The sequence below is a fragment of the Rattus norvegicus genome, chromosome 20, assembly GCF_021556685.1.
Source record: "Rattus norvegicus strain SHRSP/BbbUtx chromosome 20, alternate assembly SHRSP_T2T, whole genome shotgun sequence".
Lineage (NCBI taxonomy): Eukaryota > Metazoa > Chordata > Mammalia > Rodentia > Muridae > Rattus > Rattus norvegicus.
Window position 1 is genome coordinate 22,955,564 of NC_141553.1, and position 12,929 is coordinate 22,968,492.

Below are 12,929 nucleotides of genomic sequence, written 5' to 3' on the forward strand. Positions count from 1 at the left end.
TGTGTGTGCTGAGGACAGTTCCAGGTGGGCTTTGGCCAGCTTCTTTGCAAAATGACCAGCTGTCTCTTGACAGGGCTTCAAGAGGCAGCTCTCTTTTGACTCCCTGGAGGCTAACTATTCAAACAAGTGCCATATCCCGTTGGTCCATTGATGTCATGGCTGGCCTGAAGTTAAAAAGAGGCTTTGAAACCTGACAGATAGTCAAGGGGTCACTGCCTCATCCCTGGTATACTGTCAAGAAGAGAGTCAAGCAAATGGGCACTTCAGAAAAGCTGCTGCTGACCACGTGTGTCCTTTTGATATTCTCACTCATGAGAGACTTTGAAAGGCTTTTGGAACATACACTTAATCTATTCCAAAGGTCACTGCAACAAAGCTTTCTGATCTGCTGCTCCATGCATGGCTAGACATTAAAACTTCAATCTTTGTATTTTTTTTTGACATCCGCTATAAAAGCAGTGAATGAAAATTGAGTGTTCAAGGCTGTAGATGAAACACAGTAGACTCCCGCATGCATTAGCTAATATCAAAACAGAGTGCCCATATTTTCTGAATCAAAAATCAGTTCTGCTATGTGACAGGTACCAATCAGCTCACGGGGACAGAGGAAGATGATGTTCAGAATGAAGAATGTTGTTGATAACCTAGGGTGCATGTTTTTCTGTGAATACAAAGGGTTGGTTGAGTTTATGAGTGGTGGCACAACCCTGAGTCTCTGTGTGTATAGTTCATCACCTGGGCACAGTGTTCCAGGGCATTAGTACTTGGTTTCTGACTTACCAACCTTTGGGTCAGCGTTAGTGGTATACGATGACGGGCATCTTTCAGTGGTTCCACATTCCCTTAGTCAATAATTAATAGTGGGGAAGCCTGTTTGCTAATAAAATGCAATGAGCAAGTTAATGAAAAAACACATTCCAAGTTCACCTAAGTAATGATCTTGCCTCTGTCTCTCAAGTCACCAGGGATGGTCTGGCAAGCACGTGACTTGGGGTATTCAGGAATGTAATTTTAGTTAATTTAGTTGATTTCCCTAGGATTTCCTTCCTAGGGAAACTATGCAAACAGCTGTTGTCATTTCTAGCATGGGCCAGGCTTTTCAAAATTCAAATGTTATTACAAGGGTAAAAACATACTTTGGGAGATTCAGGATTGCTGAGTAGACTTACTTTTATTAGGGGACTAATTTTTTATTAGTAACTGAGACCGTGTGTTTTATGCATATTGCTGGACCAAATAAGGAGATCTCTGTTGCTTTTACTAAAGCAAAATTCTGTCAGGAAAAAGATTTGGTAATTATATTAACATATGTTGATAACCTTTTGTGAATGATTGGATTCTGTTTTATGTCAGTGGAATTCAGGATAATATCCCCTTGTTCTGGGCACTGAAGCTACTGATCTGACAGGTTAAAAGATTTCTTCATGGTCACACATCTGACTCATTGAACCAAGATTTGAAGTTGAACATCTTGGATTCATTTTCTGAGCCATTCTGGTCCTTAGGAAACCATTACTTAACCTTCACGAGGCCTGCAGATGATTGTAGACTTTCCATACAAGATTTTCATAATTCCTGTGATGGCAGGCATAGCACACTGCCTGCTGTGATAAAACAAAAACAAAAACAAAAGCAAAAAAAACCTACTTTGCTCACAGAAAGATTAAGAACTGTTGAAGCAGGACTGGAGAGATGGCTCAGTGGTTAAGAGCACTGACTGCTCTTCCAGAGGTCCTGAGTTCAATTCCCAGCAACCACATGGTGGCTCCCAACCATCTGTAATGAGATCTGATGCCCTCTTCTGATGTGTCTGAAGACAGCTACAGTGTACTCATATACATTAAGTAAATAAATCTTTACAGAAAAAGAAATGTTGGCGTGAATTTAATGGTTTAAGTTGTGCTTTAAGGCATCATTTCAATCATGTGCTCAAAACAGGAGGCCGAGTGATGAGAAGGGCTTGCATGTTATGCCGAGTTGGTTTATAGACGTTGGCATGAGTGTAGAAAACACACTACCAGGAGCTAGTCCTAATGTAGGAATAGAGAAAGTCTTCATGCTCGTTGCCAAGAGAATGATGAGGCATGAACATTTAAAAGATGCTTATTTTTCTCAGGTGTAAGAAATGTCTTAAGCCAAAAATCAATCTTATGTGAAGTTTTGGCTCCTAAACGGTATAACCGTGGTAGTTAAACTTGCTTTCTGTCAGAGGTTGAAGTCAATGTCAATGGATTTACTAAGTGCTTATCTTTTCAGGGACAATGAATATATTTGCATTGCCTTATCAGATTTACTGGAAATTTGTAAGATCTTGGGATTTATCAACGCTCACTCTGGTTTTAACACAAAATTTAAATATAATTTTCTGCCTTGTAATTTACTTGTTTGTTGATTATTCCTACGCAATGCATCTGTTGCCGATGAACATGTAGTAATTATTCATACTTATAGGATATGGTATGATATGTCAATACATGTATACAACTGGTATGGATTAAATCAAGGGAATGAATGCTTCCATTTCATAACTATTAGTATGTTTGGAGCCAGTGAGGTCTTCATAACATATGTAGTAGGCTACTGTGAGTGGTAACCACCCTACTGTACTCTGGTGTACATGACACTCATTTTTTCTACCTCACTGTATTTTTGGTATCCACTACCCAACATCCCCTTATTCCCATGGCTCCCCCTACTTTTTCAAGCTTTTAGAAATCACCATTCAACATTCAAATACATTTTCTTTCCTACCCTCCTCAGATGTCACAGAAATGTTTGTCTTTCTGTATCTGGGTTATTACCCCAGCAAGGTATCTCTTGGTACCTTCTGTTTAGCTGCAGATGACAGCATTGTCTATCACAGGTTGTCTCTTCACTCTGTTGAGTTTTCCCCTTCAGTGTAGATTTTGGTTTGGTGTAATCCTATTTCTTTGTATTTGGCCCCATTGCCTGTGTTTTTTTTTTTTTTTTTTGGGTCTTATTCCCTAAAGTATTGGTCCTGATAAGGTCTTGAAGTATTTTATTTGGGTTTTCTTCTAGTAGTTTTATAATTTCAAGTCCTATATTTAAAGGTTTGACCCATTTTTAACCCACTTGAAGTTGATCGTTGTAGCTTATGAGAAACGAAGATCGGGTTTAGTTTCTGGGTAGGGATAGCGTTTCCCCAGCACCATTTTTAAAGGCAAAGCTCTGTATCTGTCCTTGGCAACTCTTGTGACCTGTTCAAGTAAAACGTGTTGTGTGTCAGGTGACACAGCTAATCAATGAACTTGAGTGGGTTTTCTCATCAGTCTGAAGCAAACACAGCCTTCCTCCTCTTGGATATACAGAGTTGATATTTACATCATTTTCCCTTTAGTGCTTCAATACATTTCCCTTTCCAGATGGGTTGTTATTATTATTGTTATTGTTATTGTTATTATTATTATTGAGCTTTATTCATTCATTTATTTATTTATTTTACTTATTCACTTTACATCCTGCTCACTGCCCCACTCCTGCTCAGCTCCTCCCACAATCCTTCCTCCTCCCCATCACCCCTCTTCTTCTTTTCTGAGAGAATAGAGGCTCCCTCTGGGTATCCCTCGACCCTGGCACATCAGGCCTCTGCAGGGCTAGCTGTATCTTCTCCCACTGGGCCAGACAAGGCCGCCCAGTTAGGGGAACAGGACCTACATTTCCCTTTCCAGATGGGTTTTTTAAAGCTGGTGTTGGAGTCATGAGAGGTGACATCTGGGGATCACAGGCTTGTGTCGTGAAGAGATGGTTCCAGTGATAGATTTGGTTCACATTTGGAAAAGAACAACAGTGGCCTGGTAGCACACTCTCTCTGAGAGGGTTCTGATGTGAACTTTTCTGTCTCGACTTGTTATGGTGTAACTGAAGCTCCCATTCCTAGTAGACATTAACTCGATATATATATATATATGTAACAATGACAGCTGGCATGATATTTGTTGAAATAAATGGGGCAAGATTTAAAAGGCTATGTTATAAAATTCACAATATGTGTTCATTATACTTTCTAGTACCCAGAGACAGATATTTATCTACCTCCTTTGTGACATTACTATGACGACAACGACGACTACTACTACTACTGATAATAATACCAAAATCCTCCTATGTAATAAATACAAACACATTTGATCTGTACAATAACACTAAGCAACAGTATTTCTATTATCATATACATTTGATACATGCGGATGCCAAAAAACTAGGGAGCTAATATTCACCAAATTCCAACAGCTAGTGACTATCCAAATTAGGATTTGAACAGGAGAAGGCTTTAATAGAAAGAACGTGCATTCAGCTAGCAAGCTGTACTGCCTGTAGGGAGTAGACATTGGCTATGCAAACAAAAATTCTTCCCTACCAGTACCTGCCATAAATACTTTCAAAGACTATAGTACTTTTATAGACGATTTTCCTTTACTTATGGGTAGGCGTGTGTGTCCCTGCTGGTATGTGTGTACATAAGCACAGTTGTTGGCAGAGGTCAGTAGGGGCTGCCTCTGGATTCTCTGGAGCTGGAGATACTGGTGGCTGTGAGCTCCTCTTGCTTGTCGTTATTCTCACAATGATATTACTAATTTATAACAATTGCACCAAAGGCCAACTTGGTGAATCAGTGAGTTTTTATTGGGGTTACCTAGTAAACATTTTATTTAAGAATAGTTTTAGATTTGTAGGAAGACTGCAGAGATATCATGCCCTTCATACTAATCCTCTCAGAAATTCTGATGTCCTAGGCAGCTAGCAGGCTCAACAGTAGAGAAACCAAGCCACATAAAATTTAAATTATCATCCTCTTTTGTTTGTATGTTTGTTTGTTTTGAAACTGGAACTGCCCTGGAACTCGGTGTGTAGACCAAGCTGGCTTCCAAGCCAGAGATCTGCCTGCCTTTGCCTCCTGTGTGTTGGGATTAAAGGCATTCACCACCACGCCCAGCTTAAATAACATCCTTTTGTCAGTCAGTGTGCATAGGTGGTATGACTGTGTTTCAAACATATATATGAAAGGCTAGGGTTCTAGATTTGTCTCTTAATGATACCTGTTAAAATGTCTTCTAACAATATCTGTTGATGTTGAAGCAATTTATTAATTACTTATAGTGCCCATGGGGGCTAGAGGAAAATTTCATGAGTCAGTTCTCTTCTTCTTGGACATCCAATTCAGGTTTTCGGGGTGTTTTTTTTATCAGCAGAGCTACCATATAAGCCCTAAAGCTGAATCTTGGAAAATGGATTCATACATCCAATGAAAAATAATTTGTCTTATATTGTTTACATATAACTCACAGTGCCATGAACACTTTCAAACACCATAATGCACAGCATTCTGTCCAATGACCTCTCTCCTATTAATTAGGAATCCGGGATCAGAAACCCTTTTGTATCACAAAACCTACAGCTGGCAGAGTGAAACTACTAACTCAAGAGAGGTCAGTTGGGTCACTGTCTTCTGGTGTCCATTTCTCTAGTGTCCTCTACAATGTTATAAACAAGAGGAAAAGCAGTGCTCAAAGACACCGAGGCGATGGCCACATAAGCTGACAGGTACTCAATACTTTAATACTCGCTTAACATCTTTATCGTTTCTCTGTAGTATTCTTTTATTTTTTTTTCCACTTGGTCACAGCTGCATATCAAATACATTGACACTATATGTAAAATGTGACTTACATAGCTTGTCGTTTTTATTCTGAGGAGAATACATTCAAGGCAGCTGTTGATTGTGTCCCAGGACATAAACCCAGCAAATTTCAGATACATGTATCTGAAAGTATACTAGGTTTCTCTACTGTAGAGTTGGTATAAGCTATAGGGCAGGGACTGCACAGTGTTCACACCTGGTTGTTTTCACGTTGGTGTTGTTGTGGGCTATTTTGTAAGGAGGAAATAGAAGTGCTCAAAATTAAGGAGGGTTATTTCCAGTCCAATTGTAACCATAATGCATACTGAAGTGTGCTTTCTAAGGATTCTAAAACCACAAGCAACTCTCCCTCTTTCCCTCTCTATGCTTTGTGAGAGACAAAACAGGGGTCATTGGCAAATGAAGAGCCTAAAGAAGTCACTTCAGTGTATATCACGCCAAAGGCATTGTTATCTACTGTGGGGTCAAGCACGATGGCCTTTGATCATATCTCAGAGCTACATCCAATGGTTGACTTGACAATGAGAACTGTGAGTCACTCTCTAACCATTCTATTTTAGAAAAACTGTGGAGTGCAAAATCAAATGCTTTAAGCAGACAGCTTGTATAGAATGACCCGCTTCTAGAAGGCTCTGAGTATCTCGGTGGCATTATGGAATTATGACTGGAATTTAATTTTGAATTTATTTTTGAGGGGTTGATTTATGTGCTGTCCTTCAAAATCATTTTAGGTGACTTTTAATTTTGAGCCTTAATCACTGGTTCAGTTACGGAAATGCCTTACCTGGCCTTGTTTTCTGTCTCCACTAACTTTATGAGCTATGCTCGACCCTTATGGCAGATGAAATGTTGAATGGTTTGTGAAAGAGAATTGGGCATTTTATTTCTTTTTCTTTAATGGTTGTTATTTAAACCTTTGGATTGAGTTCCATCTAAGCTACTTAAATAAGGCTTATTTTGTCATTATCCCAAAGAAATTATTAATGTTGTTAACTGTGTTTGCTATAGCTTTTCATTAATATATTAAAAAACACATATGAACCCTGGGTGGAGAAGTTGGAATGGGGTGAATACAGTCAAAACATACTGGAAGACATTCTCAAAGATTAAAAGTGGACATAAGAAGACATCTGTCTAGGATGCTGATAAAGTAGAATCCTGCAGTTATTATCATTAAACTCCTGCTCACTATAATACAAGGTAAATTACACTTTTATCCCAGTTGCAAACAAGATCTTCCCTTGCCTCAGATGTACCATCCTGGTGTTATAATTTCAAATGTATCCAGCTAATTAGGCAACCCTTGTGTTTAAATATTTTGCAACTCTTTCACTCAACTTGATAGTTTTGAGGAAACAGTTGGAGATTTCTATCAATAAAAACAGGTTTCAATATATTATTACTATTATTATTAAATTTCTTTTTATCTCTACATGTCAGCAAGATGTGCTTCAAATCATTTTAAAGGCTTATACAAGCTGGGCATATTGACATTAAAATAACAGCAGAACTTTTTACTTGCAAATATTAAGCTATTAAATATTGAAATTGATTTACTGACAGGCTAAGCATAAAAGACAGTGGAAATAATCGGTGAGAAGGAAAGTAAATTGGATTATATTGTTTGTGGTTTGAGCTGACTGAGGTAGAAATAGTTTCACTTCATAACAATAAAACAAAAATAAATGTTGACATTAATTGTCCTAAATAGTAAAGCAATGATATGACCATTTGGAGAAATTAGTGGAAATAAAACTCACAGAGACTCCATGAGTCCTTCATGTACAGTTAGGAGGTCTGTTAACTTTCATCTAAAATAAAGACTCCTCGAAATGTTCAAATGAGTATCTGAGCTACGCAGGTTTGGAGTCACCGGATCAAATCAAGAGATAAACAGGTCCTTAGACAAAGTTTGAACTGCTAGGTCTAAGTATACCCAGATAGTGTTCAAAATGTTCACATTGGAATTAGGAACTTCTAATCTAGGGTCAACAAAATGATTATCATCCTTATTCCAAACACCATTATCACAACCTTGTTTTTATCGATCCGTTCCACTCCATTTTACGCTTCACTTACCTAGTACAGTCCAGGCACTGTCTGATGCCCTCAATCCCTTAGCTACAACCAAAGCCCAACTCTTATGTGGATGGTTTTCATCGTTAAGATCTTGATGTCTAGTATGTTGTGAATGGGAAAAAGAAAGTCAATAACACAGTGGCTTAGCTACATTCTTTATTTTCCGTAGGAAGGCCCAAAGAAAGATGAGTGCTACAAGTTTGGCAGGTATGTTAATAGTGTTCACCTGTGTTCTATACCCAACTGTAATGGCCCCCAACTAGTGTGCACTTTCCCAACTAGTTGACAGGAGAAACAAACCAGGGTGATGCTTTCACTAAGTTAATAACAGTGTCCAGAAATGGTGCAGGTGAGTTTCAGTCATGTCCCATTTGCCAGAGTTTAGCTAAGAGTCTCCTTTTATCTGTCCCTGAACTAAGAAATCAAGTGCTTAGCCTGGGAACATGGCCCTTGTTAAGACAAGAAGGTATCAGTTTTCAGGGAGCAATTGCTACGGCTTACTCCAGAGGCCATCTTTGCAGAGAACATCCTCTGGGTACTTTTTCTAAACAAGAGTTTTATTGAATTGATAGTCTACTTAATCACTGAGTTTTGGTAATTCTTTATATCAATTATCAGGTTCAAAAAGTTTAAACTATTCTTTCCTTTTGAACACCGACCCCTTGAAGGCAGCCCCATTTATTTTTCATTCAGTATACCCTTCATGCCTATGTGCCTAACATATTTGATGTGTGAAAAGGATATTTGAGGTGATGAAAACTGATGAATGAATAGATGAAAAACTAACTATATCTAGACATGTAGTTCATCAAATGGAATAGATTTGATGAGTAAAAGTACAAACAATTATTAAAAAAAATGCAACGAAGTTTTTCATGAATCAAACAGACCATCCCTCAGTACAGTGCTTTCTAAGGCAATTGCCAAGCCTTTAATGGGCTTGTTAAAAATCTCTCGACTGAATCATCTTTGGCATTTAAAATGAAAGAAGTGAAATAAAAATGAATGGATAGCAAGGAGTGGAAAAGGAAGAAAAACAAAACAAAACAAATAACACTGTTCAAGGTTAGGACATGTATCTAGGGGGACAGCCATTGGAAAGTTGCCCATGTTCCTGTAAATAACCCCTTCTTCATGCTCCCATAAGCAACTAATTGAATTCATTGGTTTATAAAAAAAATCTTCCATTTTTTGCATATGATGTAAATATGAGAGGATTCTGGGTCACAAGATTAAAATGCAGTTTTTACTGTGACTGATTTGAAGACTGTGGATGTCACTGCCAACTACACTTAGAAGAAATAAACTCCACGGCGAGGCACACAGGGAAAACTGACCACAGGGCTCAAAGAGACATACCTCATAGCCTGACAAAATGACCTCCAATGGTGGCTCATCTCCTGCCATTCCATGAGATTTGATTCTTTAGTTGCACCTTTTCCAGCAACACACCATCAAAGCGCACTTCAAACGAAGAAAAGGCGCTGTGTTTCAAAGCATTGTTTCATCTTACCAATCACAGTGGGGTATTCTCTTCAGGTTGAAAGCTTCAGAAACAGCTTTGAATTATGGTTCAACTTGAGAATATCTTTTTTAAAAAAAATCCATGTGATTATGATATGCCTCAGCAACTTCGATACTTACCGTTGGTGATCAATGTTCTTCTCTAGGGCCCACCAATGAATACCCTAGATGTCATTTAGAACAGAAATCATCTGTCTTATTGACTTCCCCCACCCCTGAATGCTACTTTGATTCTGGTTTTAAGATTCCTATAATTGATAGTAGGTTTTTTTTTTCTGTATCTCTCTTTTTCATTCTTACCAATGCAATCTGAATCGAGTGCTCATGCATTTGACCTTATTAACAGTTTAGTCTTGTATGTTAATCACCTTTTAAAATCAATGTAGTGTGTCTTTTCTGGCTTCATCAATTTTCACAAGAGGCTTACCAACTCCCAGACACTTTATAAAAACCTATTCAATGAACAATATCCAAACTAGAAAAAAGAGTAGCAGACCTTTACATATAATTTAGTCGCATCCTAACATAGCTCTAGTACAGTGCAAGCTTAAGCTGACAGTTGAATGAAGGAACTGCCAAAACCACACACATACACACACACACACACACACACACACACACACACACACACACACACACACACACATACACACACAAACAAGCAAAAAGGTGTGCATTTCAAGTCAGTTTCATTAATTATCCTACCAATCAAAGATGGCCTTAGGGAATAACTGATCCAACAGATCTCTGAAATAACTACCCTAGCTTTTAAAATGCACCTATTGACTTGCATGCTCTGAAAGGATAAAAGACTATTTTTTTCTCTGTGGGTCCCTATCACCAGAAGTCAAACAGGCTACGTCCAACTTGTGTGTGTTTTGCCCTCTGGGTTCTTTCTTGCTCATACCTTTATCCAGGTATTAGCAATTCAGGTTTCATTAGGGTTCACTATGTTTGAGACCTTATTCTAAAGTCTTTGCTTACATAATCTAATGTGTTTCTCACTGCAATACAGGGTGGTAGTTATTTGAAAGGATTATCAGTCATGTATGAGGGCCCCAAAAGCTCATGACTTGAAGGGACAGAAACCACTCTTTCTTGAGGTTAGCTTGTTCCTGTGTCTCAGCTGGGTGGTTCTGGTTTGAGATCATATGGAATTGTTATTATTATGGACCTGAGGGTGTGGTCATTTTCAGGCTGTCTTTATTTGCACCCATGTGTCTGGTGTGTAGGCTTAAGAATCAAGGCTTCTCAAGCGTATTATGATTTTCTCATGGTTCGTCAAGTGGTATCTTCAACATGGCAGCTGAGTCAGTTGGCCTTAGTCTGGCCTAGGGTCGCACTTCAGTTGCTCACTGAAGAGAAAGACATGGAAGATACTGAAGATAGCAAGAGGACACTCAAGGCTGTGTCATAGTCAGAAGCCATGCCAGTGGCACACTGTAAATCAACTTTCTCAATGGATCTGCAGAAGCGTGAACCTTCTGATGTCTCACTGTGGGTTTCCTCAAGTTACAGTTGCTGTGACATTACTTTGGGGAAGGGCAGGATTCATTCCTCCAGATAGAAAACCAGGACCACACTAGACATAGATAATCAGAAGTGTCTGGTATTTATTAGAGACTTAATTAGCAATTCATAATGTTTCCCAAAAGAAAGCACCAAGTCCAGATGGTGTTGTTACTGGTGAATTCTACTGCACATTTCCCACAAGATCTTTAAAAAATTTGAAATATTTAACACTTCTCGGTCCATTTCCTGAGACCAAAGTTACCCTAATTCTACAACCAGATAAAAGATATTGGGGGGGGGGAATTACAAATTGCTGTTTTCATGAAAATGAATGCAAGTTCCCACAGAAAAACACTACCACTTTGGATCCCACAATGCATTGTGCAGAATTAATTGATGGGACTAATTCAAGCATAGAGAGTTATCTAAACACTCAAAGCTCAGTCTAACCACCACAGCAGTGACCTAGGAAGAGTGAGACATTTCTGCACTAGATAAAAAGCGCTTATAGAAGCCTTGAGATACAATGCCTGACAAAGCAGACATAGTGCTGAAGCCAGAACACACCCTTTCCAAGATGGATTTTCCAGAGATGTCCTTACTTTCTATCTGTCTTAGCTACATTTCTATCGCTGTGATCTACACCATGGCAAAGAAAACCTACAGAAGAAAACATTTATTTGGGGTTTACAGTTTAAGCGGGTTATAGTCCGTAATTGTCACGGTGGAGGGCATGGTGGCAGGCAGGCAGCCATGGCCCTGGAGCAGTAGCAGCGAGCTGACATCTGGAGACATAACCATGTGGGAAAGGGAGCTAACTGGAAATGGCGTAGATTTTGAAACTTCAAACCCTCCTCCCCCTCCCATAACATAACTCTTTTAATGAGGCCACACTTCGTAATGCTTCCTAAATAATTTGAACAACTGGGGACTAAATTCTCAAACATATGAGCCTTGGGGTGTCATTCTCATTCTCATTCAAACCACCACACTGGTCCACTACAGCTTCCTCAGCAAAGCTTGCAATTCAGATGCATAAAGGAAGTAGAAAGCAAACAGATTGTTAAGGAGGAAATGAAACCGGCTTGCCGTGATACATGAAATAGTTTTCCATGCAGAGAACACCAAAGAGTCACCAAAAATCTACCAGAACTGACACACCAACATAGCATAATCATATGATACTATGCTCTTGGGCAGAAGGCAACTGTATTGCTATGTACCACTAAGAAACAATGTGATTAAAAATAATACACGAAATAGGACACATAAAATAAATACCAATGCAGGACAAACACATACAAAACCAATATGCAGAGAATGTTCAACTGTGACTCAAAATACCAAAATCTACATAAGCGGGGATGCTTCCTGTTCATGGATCAAAAGATTCAACGCTGTTAAGATTTTAATTCTCAACCTGCTTTTATAGATTCCATTCAATTCCAATCCTAATCTAGCAAACTATTTTGTAGACATTGATAAGTTGGCTGAGAACAGCCAACAGGATCCCCAACAAGGAACAACAATACAATATGTTGTTCAGGAGTACAAATCAAGATAGATAATGAGGGAACGGAGACAGGGAAGGGGAAAAGGAAGGAGATAGATAGAGATAGAAGATAGAAAGATAGATGATGGATGGAAGATATATGGATAACTAGATGTGTAGATGAGATAGATCAATTGATCAATTGATAGATGGATGATAGATATTAGTTTTTTAGCAACAGAGACTAAGTAAGTTAAAAACAACAATAATATTTCAATTCTTCCCTTTCTGGAGACATGAAGGTTGATGACAGGGTGTCAGGAGCAGGCTGGGCTCTGGCGTGGGCTTCTCTCTGGCTGTGGACTGCTATCTCTTTCTGTATCCTCATACAGTATATAAGTAACAGGCTAGCTGGAGGTCCATGGGGACTAAAACAGAAATATTAAAATAAAAATGAAAGCAAATGACAGATGTTAGATTGTACTTTTGTTACACAATCACAATGCAAATTAATTAGCAATTCATCATCATATTCTGCATTTTGATACATAGAACAGAGTTCAATTAGCCAATATCTCAACTCTTTTAGTACATAATCATGGCATACTAAAATAGGTTTGATTGGGCTGCAGAAATGTCTCAATATATAGAAGTGTTAGTTAC